Here is a 21653-nt window from a genome sequence, read left to right as displayed (position 1 = left end):
GCACATGGCTCAACACAGGAGAGCCAGTTCCTCAGGCCAGGACTCTGCTGTCTACCTTCATCTTAACAACAAAGGACACTCATTTCAGGATTGCAACGTACGCATTTTAGTCAGAGAGGATCGTTGGTATGAGCGAGGAGTTAAAGAAGCCATTTCTGTCAACCTGGAACGGCCATCACTGAACAGAGGTGGGGTCTCAGGCCCTGTCCACACGGCAACGGATTCAAGTGACTCCGATACAATTGCTTATCGTTTAGGCCTGGCGTCCACACGGCACCGGCGTTTTGGGTGCCCAAAATGCAATCTTTTTGAGAACAAGTTCCAGAGTGGAAAGATCTGGCAACGTTGCCGTTGTGAAGTCGTCTGGATGAGTAGAACGGATTTGTTTACGATGACGTCACAACCACATGACTGTGAGTGCTTCACACCGGGTAGAAGTGTAACGAATATCACCAGGAAAAAGCCTTACAGAGCACTAGTGAGAGTGAAACACGAGCTTGGATATTATTATTATTATTATTATTATTATTATTATGTTCAGTGTTAGTTCACAGTAGTAATGCAAGAAGCAGAATAGTGACAGTAATAGTGAAGCAAAAACATGCAATTGTACAAACACTGCAGCTCTACAGCAAAATATTCATTTATGAAATGGTCTGATTCTTAACACCAGTAGTGCCAATGATCTTCTCATTGCGATGCGAGTTGTCAACAAATCCTATAACTTGGTTCATGAAACGCGCTTACAAAATATTTTCACTGTGAATATTTATTGTGTAATGGTGCAATCCCGCCAGCAAAAATAGGGGAAAAAAGGAGCGATCTCACCTCTTCAGATGTTGATTTAAGTCTGACAATACATTCCTTAAAAAGGGCGTAGAGGAGCAAATTAATCCAATTTATTCCGGACCATTAAAGACGCCGCCTTCCGCGTAGAATCATACGTCATCCTCGCCGCCATATTGGATAGGTCAAAGCGGAGAATAAAGATTAGCTGCGTTTAACTGTACCAACAGGTTTACCGTCCAAACGAGATCATATGGGATTACCTTTCACAGGTGAGAAACAACAAATTAATTCCATCAACGTGTATCATTCACTTTATTCCGGACCATTGAAGACACCGCCTTCCGCGTAGAATCATACGTCATCCTCGCCGCCATTTTGGAAAGGTCAAAGCGGAGAATAAAGATTAGCTGCGTTTAACTGTACCAACAGGTTTTCTGTCCAAACGAGATCACATGGGATTACCTTTCACAGGTGAGACTGGAAAAATACTTTTCATTGTATTTGGTCATTATAATGTAATTTTACAAACAGATTTTCCTGACTTTGTGGCTAATATGAAGTCTCACGCATAATAGTTTATGCGCATGCGTCGTTACTTCTTCTATTGTTCTGGTGTCTCCGAAGGGACCGTCTTACAGCGCCCCTAGAGGTGTAGCATGTGTATTGCATCGTTTTCAGCAAGCGTTGCGTTGCCATATGGACCTGATATTTTACTGATCGTTGCCCATTTGGACGCGATATATTTTTAAATAACATCTCGTTGCCGTTGGCTACATCCACACGACAACGGCAACGAGATGTTATTTAAAAAAATATCGTGTCCAAATGGGCAACGATCAGTAAAATATCAGGTCCATATGGCAACGCAACGCTTGCTGAAAACGATGCAATACACATGCCACACCTCTAGGGGTGCTGTAAGACGGTCCCTTCGGAGACACCAGAACAATAGAAGAAGTAAGGACGCATGCGCATAAACTATTATGCGCGAGACTTCATATTAGCCACAAAGTCAGAAAAATCTGTTCGTAAAATTACATTATAATGACCAAATACAATGAAAAGTATTTTTCCAGTCTCACCTGTGAAAGGTAATCCCATGTGATCTCGTTTGGACGGTAAACCTGTTGGTACAGTTAAACGCAGCACATGAATGAGGCATCTTTATTCTGCGCTTTGACCTATCCAATATGGCGGCGAGGATGACGTATGATTCTACGCGGAAGGCGGCGTCTTTAATGGTCCGGAATAAATTGAATGCTACACGTTGATGGATTAATTTGTTCTTCTACGCCCTTTTTGAGGAATGTATTGTAGGACTTAAACCAACATCTGAAGAGGTGAGATCGCTCCTTTTTTTCCCTATTTTTGCTGGCGGGATTGACTCTGCCTAAGGGCTATTCTCTCTCTCACTCTCTCACTCTCTCTCTCTCACTTTGCACCATTACACAATAAATATTCACAGTGAAAATATTCTGTAAGTGCATTTCATGAACCAAGTTATAGGATTTGTTGACAACTCGCATCGAGTTCGTTACACTTCTACCCGGCGTGAAGCACATGTGGTTGTGACATCATCGTAAACAAATCCGTTCTACTCATCCAGACGACTTCGCAACGGCAACGTTGCCAGATCTTTCCACTCTGGAACCCGTTCTCAAAAGATTGCGTTTTGGGGCACCCAAAACACCGGTGCTGTGTGGACGCCAGGCCGAAACGATAAACAATTGTATCGGATTCACCTGAATCCGTTGCCGTGTGGACAGGGCCAAAGACATCATTTATCAGCCACCTACAATGCAGTCCTTGGCACACTTCCCAGACAACTGAATGCACACCAAAACCCAGCTGTTTTCAGTGACTCACAGGAGGACAGAGAGAATCAGCATTCCATTGATCACCTTAACGGGCAATCCATTGATCACCCTAACGACTCTCGAGGCCGTTCACATCCAGCCCCCAGTGACCCACACCAACAGGGTGACTCAACGACACCTTAGATGAGCTTTTCATCCATGAGAGGATAAATACCTGATACTCCCTATTAGTCAGACAGAACTGAAGAAGCCTTTCGGATGAGAGGTGAAACGTCTTCAAGAATCTTCAAGCAAGTCCAGTTGCTCTCTTTGACCACCCACATTTACACCAAAGTTGAAACAAGAGTACATCAAGTTGCTGAAGCGAGATATTTTGATTGGCAAGATAAGAATATGAGTCTTGAATTACTGTACATTTCTCTATTACTCTTTTGCCCATACTTTCACCGCTAAGTGTTTGGTCAAGCTCAGCTCCCAAATATGTCACACTTCCTTTTGCACCAACGATCTTGTCACCACAGGAAATATTCATCCAGGACCTCTTCCCAATATTCCTTCTACTTCCAAAAAGAATAGATTCAGTTTTACCCAAATGAAAAGAAAGCTTATTATCCATCAACCATTCATTAACCTTTTCGAGTTCATAACTTAACTGTGTTTCAATCATGTCAACGGATCTTCTTGTTACCATCAAAGTCGAATTATCAGCGTAAAGAAGCAATTTACAAGATACTGCCCTTTTCATGGCGTTGACATACACCAGAAAGAGAAGAGGCCCCAAAATGGAACCTTGGGGGACACCACATAATATACTTTTGGAATCTGAAAGCACACCATTTACATCAACCACCTGTCTGCGTCTGGACAAATATGGACTAAACCATTGTACTGCAGATGAACTGAGGCCTATTGATCACAATTTTATCAGAAGAATTTCATGATCAACAGTATCAAATGCCCTTTGAAGGCCAAAAAGCACCATGCCAGTATAGAAACCCATATCCATTTTTTTTTCCTGATGAAGTTAGTCAAGTGTATCAAACATGTATCAGTAATAATGGGCGGCATGGTGGTGTAGTGGTTAGCACTGTTGCCTCACAGCAAGAAGGTTCTGGGTTCGAGTCCAGTGGCTGACGGGGGCCTTCCTGTGTGGAGTTTGCGTGTTCTCTCCATGTCTGTATGGGTTTCCCCCGTAGTCCAAAGACATGGGGCAGCCTTGGGCTGAAGTGCCCCTGAGCGAGGCACCAAACCCCCAACTGCTCCCTGGGAGATGCCCACTGCTCTGGGTATGGGTGTGTGCTCATTGCTCACGTGTGTGTGCGCGCACATGTGTGCGTTCACTGCTTCATATGGGTTAAATGCAGAGAGGAATTTCACAAGTGTACATGTGATGAATAAAGTTGTTGTTGTTCTTCTTAATAATAATAAAGAAAAATGGCTGGGTGGCCACAACAGCATAGCCAATTACTGTGGACCTGAGTTAAAACTAAGGATATAATAATAATAATACAATAAACAAAACTCGTTAGTGTCTTAATAGGCAGCGAGTTATTCAAAAAAGGTTAGTGGTCTGGAAATGTAGAAACTAAAAACAAGTGATAAGATACATAAGACTGCATGACAAATTACATTTCAAACAGATAGTTTTCAAACAGATAGTTTTGCAAGATTTTGAAAGATCTAGCTTTGTTAACATCATAAGTGGTTTTTAGAGATTCAGTACAGTAAATAAGTAGAACTTTCTTCAAGTCCTTCAGTTTGTCCATTCGTAAATCTAAGTCATCAGCCAGTGTGTTCCAGATTCGACTCATTCTTACAATAAAGGATCTTTGGTAGGAGGTGGTCTTGTATTTTGGTACATGGCACTTGCTAATGTGCATGTTGGGCGAAGAGCTTGTGCAGTTGTGATTTTTTTCCCCATTAAGCCATAGATCTCTACACCAAATAATTTCTAAATTAATAAGCAATATGTAAAATATGATGTTTCACGGCACGTGACCCCAGACATAAAAGGTTTAAAGTTAAACCCGGCTTCACTGCGCCATGGCATAGATTTTACAAGTCTCTAGAAGTGAAGGGAACCATTCTTCCAAAAGATATTCCCTAATTTGGTGTTTTGATGATGGTGGTTAGGAGCGTGGTCTGACAATTCAGTCCAAAATCTCCCACAGCTTTTCAAATGGATCATACGATCAAACTATTCAGTGAGCTCTTGTGTTCTGTGGATGGGGGCAGGATCATCCTGGAAGAGACCACACCCATCAGGTGTGACAGAAATGTTTCATCATAGGATAAACGTGATCAGCCACCTTACTTTGAATTTCCCTTGAAGAGGAAAAGTGTGTCCAAACCATCTATCTATCTACAGATCTATCATTATCTATGCCGCTTATCCATCAGGGTTGCAGAGGGAAGCTGGAGACAATCCCAGCTGACCTCAGGCGAGAGGCAGGGTGCACCCTGGGCAGATCGCCAATCTATCGCAGGGTTAACACAGAGACGAACCACCATTCACACTCACATTCATAAATTGCTTTGGGAAATTTAGAATAGCCAGTTGACCTAATCCCCATGTCTTTGGACTATGGGAGGAAACCAGAGAACCCAGAGGAAACCCACACAGGCACGAGGAGAACATGCAAACTTCACATAGAAAGGTCCCGTTTGGCCACGAGGGTCCAACCCAGAACCTTTTCTGCTGTGAGGCGACAGCTAACCAATGCACCACCGTGCTACATGCCCAAACCATGGCAGCAGAAATTCACCCCCACCCCGCCAGCAATATTTTAATTTGTTATCAATCTGTATTTGTCTATATAAATCATATGTACTGTATTTGAGTAAATGTATGCAAGTGTGGGTGTGACAGATCCTGTTTATGAGTAATAAGCACTACCCATGTCCGAAATCGATCACTCGTTCACTACTCCCTATATAGGGAATTACTATATAGAGGACTATATAGTAAGCTCATTGAAATGAAAAAAAAAAAACGCTTTCGGACACTAGTCCGTCGCGCTGGTATTTACGTCATTACTGTCGCACAATTAAAACGTGCCAGATCAGCCGGCTGGTGGGTTTTCAAAATAATAAATACATGCATGTATTTCTGGAATAAATACATATTATACTGAGTGTATTTCCCATATTAATCAATACAAAGTACCTGCATCTTTCCGTTCTTTTAAATCAAGGCTGAATACTTTCTTCTTTGCCACTGCATTTTATTAAATCAAATTTGAGACTTTTAATTTGATTTCTTTCAGCGCGACCGCAATGCATGATGGGATATATTGCTTTGGTTAGTGACCATCGGTTGTACACTACTTTTTGTGATGCATTGTGGGAAACTTTGAGTGCACTATAAAGGGTGTAAATAATCCTTACTAAGGTTTCGGACAGTGCTACAAAATGGCGTCCTCACTATATAGTGCCCTATATAGTGAGTAGGGAGCGATTTTGGATACAGGGTATGAAACAGCAAACCTTAACCAGGAAACCAACTTTGCTGTTCATATTGACTCATCAATTCAACTCTTCCTCCTTTATCACTGATCTCTAATTATCACAGGGACATAAAACCCCCTCCCAAACCCCTATCCACACACACACAAACACACACACACACTGCCACATCTGCTATTAATGGTCTTTGATCTAATGCTGGCCAGAATGGAAGGACAACAAAGTAGCTCACACAAAGAGTTCAATCACAGCTCACCTGTGATCATGCAGCTCAAAAAGCAAGGAGCAGCTGGTCACAGTCACATACAATAAGACTGTTACATATGATGAACACCAAGCAGAATCTTCTATACACTTCACATCATTGATGTGATACATCTGTATTTGTTTAAAGACAAGAAAACCAAAGAGTAAGCTCATACATCGATACTAAACAAAGATGTGACCAAAGGTAGGGTAGTAAGGCATTACGTTTACTCCATTACATGTACTTAAGTAACTTTTTCCAACAAATTGGACTTATAGGACTAGTTTTAATGCATAATTATTCTCACTCTTACTCAAGTACATTTATGATTTTAAAAATGTACTGATAATCTGTTACATTAGATTACACATTTATTGCTACTTTTATGTAATTTATTAAACAATTAATTAACAAGACCGTCAATGACAGCATAGCTCACTCCGGCCTCGTCTAGTCCAGAAGGAACGATCTAAAGTGGGCCACCTTGTGCAATAAATGTTGCAAGCTATATACACTATATACAAGCTATATATATAGAAGCTATACACCCTAGGAATACCAACCTATTTGCCAGAAAGAATCCAAAACAGCGAGGATTTGACCAAGAAGCGATTTTTGTTGAACTGCTCATTAAGGCTTAATTAGTCCATAACTTCATTAATAATTGTAATGAAGCAAATCTGGGTAGAAGTTATATGCACCCTAGGTACCCCTACCTTCATGCCAGAAAGAATCAAAATCGGTGGAGAATTGAAGGAGAAGAAGCGATTTATGTGGAAACTGCTCGTTAGGGCTTCATTACTCCATATCTTCATTATTAAGTGCAATTACACAAATCTGGGTAGAAGCTACATGCACCTCAGGCAGTCCGACCTTCCTGCCAAAAAGAATAAAAATCAGTGAAGAATTGATAGAGAAGTGATTTTTGTGAAATGTGGACGATGCCAGACAGACAACACATGATGGCATAAGCTCATCGCCTGTCGGCCGGATGAGCTAATAATCATATAATTATAAATTAATTAATAATTCATATTCACACAAATCATCTGCTGCTTTGATACACAGAGTTTGAACATACAAATGGACAAACATAAAAAGACCAGGGTTGTGTTAAGTTTGAAGAGATTAAACAATGTTGTGACTTTGGTATTGGATTCAAAAGATTTATGTTCCGAAAAAAATTGGAAGAGATGTGTAACACTTGTTGGGGTTCGAGGGGAAAATGATGAGACGGGAGGAGGAGACTTCAATTTTTTATTCTGGGCATACCTGATATTCTAATACATTTGAATGTAATCCATTATAGACATTATAAATCATCATATGAAGTTACTTCTTATTCCCATCCATCCATCCATTATCCATAAACGCTTATCCTGTGCAGGATCGCGGGCAAGCTGGAGCCAATCCCAGCTGACTATGGGTGAGAGGCGGGGTACACCCTGGACAAGTCGCCAGATCATTGCAGGGCTGACACACAGAGACAAACAACCATTCACACTCACATTCACACTTATGGTCAATTTAGCGCCACCAATTAGCCTAATCTGCATGTCTTTGGACTGTGGGGGAAACCGGAGCACCCGGAGGAAACCCACGCAGACACGGGGAGAACATGCAAACTCCACACAGAAAGGCCCTCGCCGGCCACGGGGCTCGAACCTGGACCTTCTTGCTGTGAGGCGATAGCGCGAACCACCACACCACCGTGCTACCTACTTTCTACTTGAGCAGTCATTTGATGAGATTCTTTTTACTTATATTCAAATCATTAATTTGATGAGTCCTTTTACTTCGGCTTGAGTCATTATTACTGAAAAGTAGCAATACTTTTACTTAAGTACAGTTTTTGCTTTGCTCTACCCACCACTGGATGTGACAGACATTAACTAGAAGTTTTGTCTTTCCTTCCAAAAAGTCATTCAAATACAGAGAAATGTACACACAGTCATCCACACCAAAAGCTAGCAAAACAAGAGATTAGATCTCATTTAAGTGCTACTTCAGCTTCTGCACGCAGGCACGCACGCACGCACACACACACGGCTGTCAGAATGAATTTCGATGTTTAAGTACTACTTAAATGTCAATAATACAGTATTTACACATTTGAAAGTATCCCTGCTAGAATGTTCATGCATTTACTCTTCGAAGAAAAAAAAAGTTCATCTCGTGTTCCTTGTATCATTAATGGTTCCAGCTTTCTAATTTCATTAGAACATCTTCTAAAATGAAAAGTCTCTATTATAGGGTTCTATATATCTCACACAAGGCGTTTCAACACAGCTCACCTGTGATCATGCAGCTCAAAAAGCAAGGAGCAGCTGGTCACAGTCACATACAATAAGATTTTTAGATATGATGAACACCAAGCAGAATCTTCTATACACTTCACATCACTGATGTGATACATCTGTATTTGTTTAAAGACAAGAAAATCAAACAGTAAGCTCATACATCGATACTCTATATAAAAATGCTAAACAAAAGACGTGGCCGGGGTAGGTAGTAAGGCGTTATGTTTACTCTGTTGCATGTACAGTACTTAAGTAACTTTTTCCAACAAATTGGGTTCTACCTTTGAGGGAACACAGATCTCTTTAGGGTGTTCAGTGTAACCTTTTTTCTATAAAAGTTGACAGTTTGAGTCTTATATTAATGTGCTGTTATCTGGCACAGAGAGAGTGCTCACTAACAGGGTGGTGGAAAGATCAGGAAATGTGAAACTAAGAGAAACACAGCCTTCTGTATGTTTTCATGCCAGTAATACACTCTTAGAAAAGGGTTCCTTAGATGATTAACAATTCTAGCTTCCTACTGGGGCTTGAAACCATAAGTTGGCCTTGTGGTTAGTGTGTCCGCCTCTTGACTGGGAGATCGCGAGTTCTACTTGCGGTTGGGTCATACCAAAGACCACCATAAAAATGGTACCTACTACCGTCTGGCAAGGCACGCTGCAATACAGATGTGAGTAGGGAAGTCAAACTCTTGCGGTTACCAGAGGACCAGCCCCCCACTGTAACCCTAGCTGTATAGGCAAGAGGCTGATGGCTATCGAAACGGAGCTCGACGCTGCACCCATATGCCTTAAAGAGTTGGTTAGTACTGGGACAGGAGACTGCCTGGGAAGACCAGATTCTGGCATGAGAGGGACTTTGACTTGACTTGACTGGGACCTGACTTGTAACCTTTTCTAAAAGGATAACCCTGTTGTATCCCTTTCATGTACACTGTCCATACTTAGACAGTCAACCTGAGTCTGCTTTTGGGAAAATAGAAGGTGTAAGTCACCTCCAAATCACTTGAAGTACAACCCCAGTTCCAAAAAAGTTGGGACACTGTAAAACGTAAACAAAAACAGAATGCAATAATTTGCAAATCCAACATGCTGCCCTCCAGATGACGTTTGTTTGTTTTTTTTTTCCAGGGACGTCCCTGCTTATTCCAGCAAGACAATGCCAAGTCATATTCTCTACACTACAAAAGCACAGCTTCATAGTAAAAGAGTGCAGGTGCTAAACTGGCCTGCCTGCCTCTCATTGAAAATGTGTGGTGCATCATGAAGCACAAAATACAACAATGGAGAGCTTGCAACTGAAGTGGTACATCAAGCAAGAATGGGAAATAATTTCAAGTTCAAAATGTCAACATTTAGTATCCTCAGTTCCCAAGCGCTAACTTACTGAGTGTTGTTAAAGAAAGGATGATGTAACACAGTGGTAAACCTGCAACTTTTTTGGATCATGTTGCAGGGATCAAATTCAGAATGAGTGTTTATTTACAAAAAAACCCAAAGTTTATCAGTTTGAACATTAAATATATTGTATTATATTCAATTGAATGTAGTTTGAAAAGGATTTGCAAATCATTGCATTCTAGCCTGGGAAATCCCATGCTGCTTTGCACAATCGTTCCGATCTGAAAAGACAGCATGGAAACTATGGTCTAAAGGCTCGCCTGAGTTAGGGAGCCGATCAAAGAGTGGGGAGGGGTGGAAAGACAGTGACGCGTACTACTCGACAAACGGAAGCTTGTAGTTTATTTGGGACTGTTTACGGATCACATTTAACATGGCGGCGAGCGATACGAACCAAACTTTCGATCAAGCTTTAGACACTGTTCTGAATAGTTTAGAGCGAAAGTTTGTTTTAAAAAAAGAACAGCATTTGGCGTTACAGTCTATTTTTGTTTTGCCTTCTCTTTCTCTTTCCTTTTCTTCGCCTCTTCGTCGTCTTCGTCACTCTAACGAAGTTTCCTTTTCTTCGCCTCTTCGTCGTCTTCGTCACTTCGTCACACTGGGTACAACTGCCATGATTGGCCATGGGCTACGTATACGCCAAATGATAGACATTCGCAACGTCCAATAAACGGCCGTTGACAATTGTAAACCACACCTCCCCTACGAGAAATTCAATAGGCGGATTCCAGACCATATTTCACTTGTGATATGGTCTGGTGTTAACCAGACTAATTGCATTCTGTTTTTATTGTTTGATTGTTTCTCAGCGTCCCAAGTTTTTTTCGGACTCAGGGCTGTAAAGCCTGCTTTCTTTTGCTCTCTAGAGTGATTGCCATTCTCAGTGCATGTCTCTGGTATATCTTTACGAACTTTCTGCACAAAATCAAACAAAGAAAGCCTTAGTGTTTTAAATACTAGGTTGTTGGTGTTTTGTTTTTCATCTCCGAAATGAAGTTGTATCTTTTTTACCTGTGAGAAAGATCATTTCTATAATTTTAATTAGCAACATTAAATATTTTAGACCTGAATGTTAACATCTTTTATTTATACGCACATTGCACATTTTTTTTTACAAGTGTAATGTTTGGTATCCCACACATGGACAATCCATTTCCTTTTTAATAACAGAAATAAGAGATTAATAATTTCATAACACATTTTTTCAACAATAAAATAAAGAAAGATTCTGGATAGGTTTTTAAATACTTTATGCACAGAAGAGTTTCTCCACAGATACAAACTGGAGAACGCACTGTGGCGCCAAGTGGATGTTGTCTGTGAAGTCGGACACAGAGAGCCGTGTGCGTTATTGTGGAGTAGTGATGAGGATTTATTGGAGTTTGAATATGGTCTGGTGTTGATATGGGATTGTGCTATGTAACGTCCATGGTGTAGGTTTGACTTAATGGCTATAATACTCAAAGGACTGATATTATTTCTGTTTTGCGATGCACATCAACTGAGGTAACGGACTCATTGTTTTGTCTTCATTATCAAATGCAAGCATTATATTAACGCCAACGCATGTTGTACTTGAGTTCACGGACGCATTATATTATGTAGCTACTAAGTTGAAAAACTCAGATTTTGATGACAAGTATGAAATTATAGGCTTAGTGATATTCAAATGTGTTTGAATCTTTACGCAGTGCATTTAAAGGAGAACTGAAGTCATTTTTAAACTTGCTTTATTTCTTAATTAGCGTGTTATTCAATTACGTTTTCGGTTTTAGGAACCTTATATCGTGACTTGTATTGGCAATTAATTGCAATTAAATATTATACTTATCGGCCTATTCGGTTTTTAGCCATGTTGAATTTCGTTTGTTTGGTCCACGGCAGGCGTCATTTATCCGCGCGATCTTCACGAGACTTGTGCAAGACTTCGAAACGTGAAGTGTCAGCCAGGTGTCAGTGCCGCCATTTTGAAAACTGTTTTCCAAACGAAATATTCCACAAAAACAAGTTTAAATGACAGTTACTGCCTACTTTTTTCAAACTTTCCTGATTGCTATCAAAACAAACAAAACTTACGGCTTGATTATGTCAGCATTCGAAAGAGGGCGCATGCGTCTTTTGAGAACGTTGGCAGATGTTGGTCACTTTGATTTCCGCTGTACGTTTTACTTCCGTCCTATGATGTCTCACACAGGTCTCAACGAATCTCGTTTACAGCCATTGCTTTGACATATGGACTGATATATTACATAGCATATTTCAAACACTCATAACTTGCTATAGCAGTGACAAAATAGCCATCAAAAGCGCATTCCTATATTAAATAGAATGAGATAAATAGAATTTTGATAAGAAAAAAATTTGCCTTCAGTTCTCCTTTAAATGTGAACTCTTTCAAGTAATTTAAATGTGAATGCAATTTGACAGTCCTAGTATACACGCAGACAGGAACAGGGCCCTCATGACATATCCGCCAGTAATCGTATCCTCCTCTGACTCACTGCGTCTCTGAACTCAGTATGACAGCTTTCTTTCTCTCTCCCTCTCTCTTTCTTCTTCTGTATGAATTCCATCGTTAAGCATGAAATGCTCAGTCGTCTGCTGCCTGCTAGGTCAAAGTATAATGTTGCAATGACAGGCACTTAGCTGTATACTGTAGCAGAACCTGCTCCAAAGTATTTGACATTTTGAAATAAGGCTATCGGCTGCTCTCTCTGTTCTGTCTGCTGATCTGAACCAAGCACTACAATATCACAACTGAAAGGTGCTCCATTTTCAGCAAAATCTGAGATCCATCAAGGCAAGCTCGCCTGAGTACTTCCAGGCCAGACCTCAGTGTGCACATCATCTCAGCCATGCTGGGCTCAATCAGTGGTTTTCTCAGGGCTGGGATATACTTGACTCTATGCGACTCGTACGCTTGTAGATGCTGCTGCTGTGCAAGCAGTGTACCAACTATACTTGTAAATCTGAAGGATTCCGACAGGTGGCAGTGTGAGAAATCATCACGGTGAGAAAACAACGTCCGGTTTCACCGTGTTGTGAGTTGAGGGGAGAAAGATGCTGAAAGATCTACTTTCAAAGAAAAGAAAGTGTTGTGACAGGCATGTTTTTCACTATGAAGTGGGTTCATCACGTCATAAAGACGATGATCATTTCTAATCTGCTCTATCAGCTCTTCCTCAAACCGTTCAGCCTGTTGATAACTTCAGACTAGTAAACAACGATGCCGATGTCACGTACCAAAACATGAACACACTGCAACCTCAATTTTTGCTGGGACTGCAACTCGTGCACGCGTCACGTTAATTTTTGACGACGTGCTCAGAGGACAAGTCAAAAGGACGCTGGGAACGTGTGGTAGCCATGATGCATTCTGAGCATCAAGTACAGTTAGGTCCATAAATATTTGGACAGAGACAACATTTTTCTAATTTTGGTTCTGTACATTACCACAATGAATTTTGAACAAAACAATTCAGATGCAGTTGAAGTTCAGACTTTCAGCTTTAATTCAGTGGGTTGAACAAAATGATTGCATAAAAATGTGAGGAACTAAAGCATTTTTAAACACAATCCCTTCATTTCAGGGGCTCAAAAGTAATTGGACAAATTAAATAATTGCAAATAAAATGTTCATTTCTAATACTTGGTTGAAAACCCTTTGTTGGCAATGACTGCCTGAAGTCTTGAAATCATGGACATCACCAGACACTGTGTTTCCTCCTTTTTAATGCTCCGCCAGGCCTTTACTGCAGCGGTCTTCAGTTGCTGTTTGTTTGTGGGCCTTTCTGTCTGAAGTTTAGTCTTTAACAAGTGAAATGCATGCTCAATTGAGTTGAGATCAGGTGACTGACTTGGCCATTCAAGAATATTCCACTTCTTTGCTTTTATAAACTCCTGGGTTGCTTTGGCTTTATTTTCTGGGTCATTGTCCATCTGTATTATGAAATGCCGACCAATCAGTTTGGCTGCATTTGGCTGGATTTGAGCACACAGTATGCCTCTGAATACCTCAGAATTCATCCGGCTGCTTCTGTCCTGTGTCACATCATCAATAAACACTAGTGACCCAGTGCCACTGGCAGCCATGCATGCCCAAGCCATCACACTGCCTCCGCCGTGTTTTACAGATGATGTGGTATGCTTTGGATCATGAGCTGTACCACGCCTTCGCCATACTTTTTTCTTTCCATCATTCTGGTAGAGATTGATCTTGGTTTCATGTGTCCAAAGAATGTTCTTCCAGAACTGTGCTGGCTTGTTTAGATGTTTTTTTAGCAAAGTCCAATCTAGCCTTTTTATTCTTGAGGCTTATGAGTGGCTTGCACCATGCAGTGAACCCTCTGTATTTACTTTCATGCAGTCTTCTCTTTATGGTAGATTTGGATATTGATACGCCTACCTCCTGGAGAGTGTTGTTCACTTGGTTGGCTGTTGTGAAGGGGTTTCTCTTCACCATGGAAATTATTCTGCGATCATCCACCACTGTTGACTTCTGTTGGTGTCCAGGTCTTTTTGCATTGATGAGTTCACCAGTGCTTTCTTTCTTTCTCAGGATGTAACAAACTGTAGATTTTGCCACTCCTAATATTGTAGCAATTTCTCGGATGGTTTTTTTCTGTTTTCACAGCTTAAGGATGGCTTGTTTTACCTGCATGGAGAGCTCCTTTGACCGCATGTTTTCTTCACAGCAAAATCTTCCAAATGCAAGCACCACATCTCAAATTAACTCCAGGCCTTTTATCTGCTTAATTGAAAATGACATAACGAAGGAATTGCCCACACCTGCCCATGAAATAGCCTTTGAGTCAATTGTCCAATTACTTTTGGTCCCTTTAAAAACAGGGTGGCACATGTTGAGGAGCTGAAACTCCTAAACCCTTCATCCAATTTTAATGTGGATACCCTCAAATGAAAGCTGAAAGTCTGGACTTTATGTCCATGTCCATTATATAACTATAACTTGAATATGTTTCAGTGAACAGGTAAAAAAAAAAAAAAATTTGTGTCAGTGTCCAAATATATATGGACCTAACTGTATATTCTGGCCCTTGAAGTGCATGTAGATAAAGCGATGTTCACCATGTCAAGAGCCAAGCTGTTGAAAATAACATTGTGTAGATGCAGAGATCATTGTTGCTTACAGACCTATCAAGATAAATCTCCCTGATAAAGAAATGAAAAATGGGCAATAATTCTGTTAGGGGTAAAATCTTTCCCCGACACTCATCTTTGATAACTCTGTGAATTTTCCCTCTGTCAGGGGAACTACTAAGTGTTTCAATACTGATTAAAAAGTGTCATAATACTCAAATACTGCACAAGTTACATGGACCTTCTTATTCTGCTGCACTTACAAGTGGTTATGAGAAAAACAAATATGTGTAAAACTAAGACTCAATTTCAGTATACAAGATAGCTTTTACAAAATCATTACAAGCATAATCATCAACCTGATCGTGTAAATGTGATGCTGAATTTTAATCACACATACAACTACTCCATATCCTTTACTGGTGTTATACTGTTTTATAGGAGTCAAGCAGGACAAAAAAAAATCATCCATTTCTTGTGAAAGTAAATAATCAATATGGTTGATCTGGATTAAATATTTAGACTCGGTATATATTTGTGTAAATCTAGAAACTGGGAAATTCCAGCTGGCAGTAGAAGGAGATGTTTGTTTAATATTTATGGAGTTTCTAGTGGTAGTGCTTAGTAATAGTCTGAAAGTGTTCAGCCAGAAGACAAGTCTGTAGGACAGAAGGCCTTGTGTCTTCTTGCTAACATGACAAGCTGTCTTTTGTTTGTTTGTTTGTTTGTTTGCTTTATTAAAGGAAAACTTCCGGATTTTTTAACCCGATTCCTATTTTCCCCATCTCTTTGGGTCCAAATACACTCACCGGCCACTTTAATAGAAACTTGTTCTTGATTTTAAGATTCCTGTTCTTGGCTGGCAGGAGTAGAACCCAGTGCGATCTTCTGCTGTTGCATGCTGAGATGCTTTTCTGCTTACCACAGTTGTAAAGACTGGTTATATGAGGTACGATATCCTTCCTGGCAGCTCAAACCAATCTGGCCATTTTTCTCTGACCTCTCTTATCAACATTTGGCGTTTGTTTCCACCCACAGGACTTACACTCACTCAACTCAGTGTTTTTTGTTTTCTGCACCATTCTGTGTAAACTCTAGAGACTGTTGTGCATGAAAACACCAGAAGATCAGCGGTTTCTGAAATACTCCAACCTGTCCATCTGGCACCAACACCCATGCCACAGTGAAAGTCACACTTCTTCGAGATCACAATTTTCCCCATTCTGATGTTCGAAGTGAACATTAACTGAAGCTCTTGATTTGTATCTGCATGATTTTATGCATTGTGCTGCTGTCACGGGATTGGCTGATTAGATAACTGCAGGTGTACGGGAGTTCCTAATAAAGTGGCCAGTGAGTATATTTAATAGGGATAAAAATGATTGAAATCCATCCAGTATTGAGTGAGAATGCTATAACCAGCAACCATAAAACGGCTATACAATGTAATCCTATGGGGCAAACATCCGTGTCAAAGTAAACCGTTTGTTTTCACTACTGACAGGCTCATAATGTTATTATAAATGTCTGACATGAAACATGATAATGATCCCTATGGAGATACACCTATGTCTATGGACCTGTACAATTGTCACAAGAAAAGATTTTAGAGCTTTGCGACCATGACTGGCTGAGCTACCATTTGCGAGCTGAATGATATTATCCATCATTTTAATCCAAGCAATTTAAATATAAGTCATGAATGTAATGTACCGAATAAAAAGCTACTGATAAAAAGCAGTCAACATTTACACTCAACACAACATATTTTTTGAGGAATAAGTCACTGCTCTCCATCATTTTCACCTAGTTCTGACACCTGCAGTAAGTTACCCATCTGAATAGAGCAGTGCTGTCTTTTTCCCCCACACATTCTACTGTATCTGTACAGTGCATTTAAAAACGAGTGACTGGCTAACCTTAAGAAACTACTTCGAGTGTTCGCTAAGGTCATACGGTCAATACATTGTTATGACACGTAGCTACTGTAATGTTAGCTGCCCTGGTTTGTGCCATCACTATGTTTACTCACGCTGGTTTGCTAGTTGTAATATCAGTACAAGAAGCTAGCTTAGAAATCAAAATGAAAATCATAAAAAGAAAAACTGCAAAGGATTCCCTGCTGAGGGTCTGTTACAACAGTTTACAGCAGAACAAGACATGGCTTTGCTACAGAACTGTCAAAGTTGTCAGCACTGTCGATTTACAAAGTTCTGGCTTCACTTTTAAACCACGATTATGGCATCTACCCATATATATGATAACTGACTCAAAAAGATTGGATTCCAAAGCATCAGCTTTCACGCTTATACCTGTACCACTATCATCATGCTTGTTATCTCATAAACAACCAGTGTTGTAGTCGAGTCACTAAACCTCGAGTCCGAGTCCAGTCTCGAGTCCCCAGTGTTCAAGTCCGAGTCATTAAAGAAAATTTCGAGTTGAGTCCAAGTCGAGTCCACTATTGATCCGAGTCGAGTCCGAGAACAAGATTCCAACCGCACCATTTGACGGTGTCTGTTTTAGTGCCATTAACATTAGTTTGTTCCTGAACATGACGTATGAACAGGTGAATGTGCGTTCTCTTTGTCAGGGAGTGCGAAGCATTCTGTCAGAGATGGTTGGGAGACGGATGTAAGTGCAGAAGATGTGTTTATTAATACAAGTGAAAACAGGTAAACAATCCAGAACAGCAGGAAAAATTGTAAAACGGTGAAACAGGTAACAGGTCGAGCGAGGCACAAACAGGCTATCGCAGACTCGGCAGAATCAAAGATGAGAAACAGGAAATCAGGAACCCAAACAAGGAATTAAGGCTCGGTAATGTGTCAACAACGCAACTCAATACTTCGCAAAGTAAGTGTGCTTTCACAGTTTTTATATAGGCAGGCTGATTGCGCCTTAATCCTGTGCAGGTGTGAGTCGTTTACGGCACGTGCGCGAGAGTCTGCTTGGCACGTGCGCTGTCCGGAGCGCGCCCGAGAGTCTATCTGATGCATGCGCCAAGGCGCGCAGGTGTTACACTCGCACAAAATTAGTACAAAAATTAATGCAAATATAAATATCTTCTGCCAAATTATTATGACATGTTACAGAAAATAAAGAAAAAAAATCAGAGACTTCATCTCCAATTTACGAGTCCGAATCCAAGTCCGAGTCATCAGTGCTCAAGTCCTTCAAGTCAAGTCACGAGTCCTTAAAATTAGGGCACAAGTCAGACTCAAGTCCAAGTCCTGGACTTGAGTACTACAAGCCTGTAAATAACCAGAAGAGCACTCAGTAGAGTACATACCTCCGCCAAGCCACATATTTGGATGAATTGTTCTTTGGCCCATCCTCACATGTCCTCAGAACTTCATCAAAATTCGTTCACTACTTTTTGAGTTACTTTGGGAACAGACAAAAAAATCCTGGATCCACATACATATCCGGATTTAAATCAAAAGCTAATCAATTGTTCCATGGCCCACTTTTCCTCAAAATTTCATCAAAATCCCTTCCCTGTTTCTTGACTTATGGCCCTTTTCCACTACCCTTTTTCAGCTCACTTCAGCTCACTTCAGCCCGACACGGCTCGCGTTTCGACTACCTCAGAGCAGCACGACTCAGCTCGCTTCAGCCCTACTCAGCACCCAAAACTCGCACGGTTTTGGAGCGGGGCTGAAGCGAGCCAAACCGAGCCGAGTGGGGCTAGGGGCGTGAGGAGACACTCCCCTGTGCACTGATTGGTGAGGAGGAGTGTCCTCACATGCCCACACACGCCCTGCGAGCACGCTGGGATCTGTAAACCCGGAAGAAGAATAATTACGAATTACGAGAATTTCTGAAGCCTTATGCGCCTCGCCTCATCTATACGCTCTTGCCAGTATCTGTTGGCGTTGTCGGTGACAACAAGCCACAGCACCAAGACCAGCAACACTAACGACTCCATGTCCTCCATGTTTATTGTTTACTATCCGGGTCATGAGACTACTGCTTAAAAGGTCACTGATGTCACTGTTTGCGCCGCCTAACGACATCACGTGACGTCCACCCACTTTCGCTAACTCCACCCAATGTGTCCACCCACTTCCAGCCAGCACGGTTCAGCACGGTTGTAGTCGAAATGCAACTCCAACAGCCCCACTCAGCTCGACTCAGCCCAACTCAGCACCGCACGGCTCAGCCCAACTCAGCCGCGTTGGTAGTGGAAAAGCGGCATTACACTGGGAAAAGACAAACAAACAGAGGCAAAAATATATCCTCCTCCAACAATGTTGGCGGAGATAACTAATTCAGTACAACTGTGTTGTATAGCTGCACTGCATTCTGGAACTCTGACTCCAGCATTTGCTGTCACCACGACTACTACTTTGGATTTCTTATTAAGATGACATTGAATGTTGCTACAAAATACTGTGTGAAAAGAAACTCTAGCTCTTTTGTTGTAGGAGCTAACAGCAACATCTGACCATTATCCTTTATGTTTCATATTAGCATCCCTTTTAACTGCACTAGCAAAATCCCCCTGTGACATCGGGAGAGCAGACAGCCAGGAACTTCTCACAGGAATAACAAAAAAAAAAACACGGAACCAATGAACAATCATTAAGAACATCTCAAATATGTTTCAGGGTGGACTTTGCCTTTGTCCTATACACTTTAATTTTTTTTTTTCATTTAGCAGATGCCTTCATCCAAAGAATCTTACACACTCCAGGCATACAGCAGCCAACAATAAACATCACTGGAGTTAGTTTGGCTCCATGCGAGTGCACAAAAGTGCTAAAACAGTCACAGTGCTGTTGGTCAGACTGTAAATAGAATTGCTTACAAGTCAAAAGCAGACTTGCAATAGAAAATACACATAACATGGGTTATAATGTACATCTACACTCACTGGCCACTTTAACAGGAACTTGTTCTTGATTCTAGGATTCCTGTTCTCGGCTGGCAGGAGTGGAACCCAATGTGATCTTCTGCTGTTGCACGCTGAGATGCTTTTCTGTTCAACGCGGTTGTAAACTGTGATTATATGAGATACTATGTCCTTCCTGGCAGTTCAAACCATTTTCCTCTGACCTCTCTTATCAACAAGACATTTCCACCCACAGAACTGTCGCTCACTCGATGTTTTTTGTGTTTTGCACCATTCTGTGTAAACTCTAGAGACTGCTGTGTGTGAAAACCCCAGGAGATCAGCAGTTTCTGAAATACTCAAACCAGTCCATCTGGCTCAAACCAACACCCACACCAAGGTGAAAGTCACACTTTGAGATCACAGTTTTTCCCGTTCTGATGCTTGAAGTGAACATTAACTGAAGCTCTTGATTTGTATCGGCATGATTTTATGCATTGTGCTGCTGTCAAGGGATCGGCTGATTAGAGAACTGCATAGAACAGCAGGTGGATAGGTGTTCCTAATAAAGTGGAGGGTGAGGGTGTATATCCACTGTGGTTCACAGGATATACAACAGGAACATTTAAGAGACCAAAACTGATTTGGCCTTTTTTTTTTTTTTTGCATGGCCAGTGTGTGTCCTAATGGAAGCTACTGTAACTGAAGGAGGGAGAATATCGGCTTTTATACTGATAACACAAGCGTCTGACAGACAAACATGGGAAGTGTTTTCTTCAGTGGGAGGGAAGGGCTGTAACTGACCTGTCTCTGATCACCATCCGGGAGCACTACAAGCTGATAGGGTAAGGCCTCTCCGAGTTGCCTTAAGAAGGTGTGGCGTGGATTATTTTGATGGAATTAGGCCACACCCTGTCTGGCTTGAGTAATCATGCAACATTTTATTTATTTATGTATTTATTTATTTTTTAACTACAGAAACCGTGTGAAAACACATCTTAGGCTTGACTCTTTCCTTATCGTTCATCAAAGGCTAACACACATCAAACCATAGACATATAAACATAGACGCCGCATTCTGCGTAGAATCATATGTCATCCTCGCCGCCATATTGGATGTGGCAAAGTGGAGATTCTTCAACCGTCTCTGGTATAGCGTCTAGACAGTAGCCGAGAATAAAGATGCCTCATTCATGTGCTGCGTTTAACTGTACCAACAGGTTTACCGTCCAAACGAGATCACCTGGGATTACCTTTCACAGGTGAGACTGGAAAAATACTTTTCATTGTATTTGGTCATTATAACGTAATTTTACGAACAGATTTTTCGGACTTTGTGGCTAATATGAAGGATTTTGACAGAACAGGTCAGACAGTCAGGATCAGAGAGGGAGCTGTTCCTTCAGTCTTCAGTTTCCCAGCTCATCTCCGCCGGGTAGGTGTATAGTTATAAGCAGTGAGAATTAGATAATACAGTGCCACACTATGATGAACGTTTTTGAACGTATGATGAATGTTTTTAACCTTTCTGAATGTGAAGGAATCAATGATGTATTTTGTTTTGGTATGACGTTAGAACCTGGCCGAACTCAGTTTGGCGGTCATTCAGCTCACTTTATTCAACGAGAGTAGGTCTGTGTGGTGACTCAATAAATAAAACAGTAAATTTTTATTTTCATTCACTATTTCCAGTTTTTCCAC

The 21653-nt window shown here is 41.1% G+C and overlaps 1 protein-coding gene across 3 annotated transcripts in view; it reads right to left on the bottom strand.

Annotated features, from left to right (window-relative positions):
- The window catches only part of prkceb (protein kinase C, epsilon b), a 253399-nt gene that overhangs the window by 169825 nt on the left and 61921 nt on the right, over positions 1 to 21653 (bottom strand). The window lies entirely within an intron of this gene.

This window comes from Neoarius graeffei, chromosome 7 (assembly GCF_027579695.1).
Source record: "Neoarius graeffei isolate fNeoGra1 chromosome 7, fNeoGra1.pri, whole genome shotgun sequence".
Taxonomy (NCBI): domain Eukaryota; kingdom Metazoa; phylum Chordata; class Actinopteri; order Siluriformes; family Ariidae; genus Neoarius; species Neoarius graeffei.
This window is presented reverse-complemented; position numbering and strand designations above follow the sequence as displayed.